This window comes from Pteropus medius, unplaced genomic scaffold, assembly GCF_902729225.1.
Source record: "Pteropus medius unplaced genomic scaffold, Ma_sr-lr_union100, whole genome shotgun sequence".
Taxonomy (NCBI): Eukaryota; Metazoa; Chordata; class Mammalia; order Chiroptera; family Pteropodidae; genus Pteropus; species Pteropus medius.
The window spans coordinates 114,140-116,487 of NW_024351729.1; positions in this window are offsets into that span (position 1 = coordinate 114,140).

Sequence of the window (2,348 nt, forward strand, 5' to 3'; positions counted from 1 at the left end):
ACACATCGGTGTGAGTGATCTTCTTTACTCAGTCTATTGATTCAAAAATTAATCTAGTCTAGAAACATCCTCAGAGACGCACCCAGAAATGTTTTACCAGCTATCTGGGCATCCCTTACTTCACTCATATTGACACACACAATTAACCATTTCAGAGGTCTACAATAAATCTTTCTAAATATTGATAGAACACTTCCAGTTTCAGCTCTAACATGTAAAAAATTTGTAAATCATAACTCATATCCTTAAAGAAAAAAAATGAGAAAACTGAAAATCAATGGACTTTCTTGGACCTACCAAAGAACTGAGGTTGTATGGCAAATTGCCACCACCAAATCTAGATTGACAGGCCAATCTAGAGTTTTAGCTGAGACATGCCTACCTAAAGCAGAATCTACCAGAGCCATAAACTGGTAGGATACTTAAATGGTAGATTTGATGAACTGCTGGAGGTTGAATGTGGGTTAGCTTGAAAAACTTCTGGGCACTGCAGGATTAGAGAGCGTGGCACATATTCATGGGTTTTACCTCCAGAAATGCCACCAAATAGAGTGAAAAGTTGAGAAAGAACCCCGCATGGCTCTGGCAAGGGGAGAAATAAAAATCGATGGAAAATGAGCCCAGTGTTTTCCATAACAAAACCTTTGTCTCCAGGGGAAAAAGATGTTAGCTGAGCCTTATCCAGGGTCACGCAGTGTGGGTAGCTTATAGCACCAATGTATGTACCTACCAATTTCGCAGGCTGAGTGATAAAGTTTAGATTGAAATCTGAGATGGTCAAAGTCACCCGGAGAAAATGGAGGATAAAGTCACTGTAAATTGTCTTCTGAGTTTTAATTGTTGTTCCTCAAGCTAAAGTTTCTGTGGTGAAATACACTTGAGAAAGGCTGCGTAACAAATGCCCCTCCCAATGAGTCATGTAACACATTAACATAGTAAAGACTCAGAGAAATCCCTAAGTAAAATTGAAAACTATTACAAATTTATTCTCAACCCTGTCGATGCATCAGAAGCATCGGAAGAGTTTGATTTTCAGTAATCGTAACACTTGGGTCCCATGCCATACCTGAGGTGATAAGAGAGACCAATCTCAAGACTCGAAAAAAAAAAGGCAAAGAATTGTTAATAAGATAGGTAACGTAACAGAAAATAAATCTCTCAGTAAAAGATGCATTTGCACTAATTAGTAAACAGATCAGAATGTGTCACCCCAAGATATGCCGCTTTGACATAAAAATTATTTTGAGCTGAAAGCAATTAACAATAAAACCAGAAAAAGCTCCCCCTTTTTTGCCTAAAAGCAGGCTATAAATTCTCCTTTTATTAGAGTCAGACTCTTAGCCCAGGCATAGCACCAAAAGAATCTGCAAACAAACATTACCCCGTTTCCTCATATATATTTATCTTCCCACAGTCTGCCACCCTTGGAAGCCTAAAATTGCTTTTCTTTGTCCTATCATTTCTTCAAAAATTTAGTTTTCTTTATTGAAGATACTGTGTGAACCAGAATTCTTAAGCCACCATTTAGAGTTACTCTTCATTTTAGATTTCTCCTGCATGATGTATGATGCACATGTTAATAACCTGTTTTTCTCTTGTTAATCTTTTCATTGAGTCCCAGATAAAAACCTAAGATGGGTAAAGTTTTAGCTCCCCTACAGTAGTATAAAGCGGGATAAGCTTCCCAAGGACCAGATATTAACAAGGCAGGTACTAGAGGAAGTCCTGATGGGATCTACTAATTTCCTCGGGTTGCCATAAAAAAGTACCACAAACTGAGTGGTTTAAAACAAAAGAATTGTCTCACAGTTCTGGAGGCCACACATCTGAAATCAAGGTTTTGGCAAGCCCATGTTCTCTTGGAAGTTTCTAGGGAGAATTCTTTGCCTTTCCCAGCTTCTAACAGCTCCAGGCATTCCTTCCCTTGTGCATAATTCCAATCTCTCCCAGAGCCATCTTCCCTCTGTATCTTCACACGGCATTTCCACATGTATGTACAAACTTCACTCTAATTATAAGGATACCAATCACATTGGATTAGACCCACCCTGACGACCTCATCTTAATTTCCAAATAAGGTCATATTCACAGGTAGGACTTCAACACATCTTTTCGGAGGACATACTTAACTCATAAGAGCAAGTATCTTGGAGAGTTAAGGAGAACTCAGCAGAAATCACTGAATAACGGAGTTGCACAGGCAGAACAGGAAGAAAAGCCAGAATGGGCTGGGACATAGGAAGGGAAAGAGGGGTTAGGAAGGGTGCTGGAAGCTTTGAAAGAAGCCTTGTTAAATCACTGCCGGGAAATCTACTGAAAGTCTGGGAAGAAACACATTAAAATGTCAG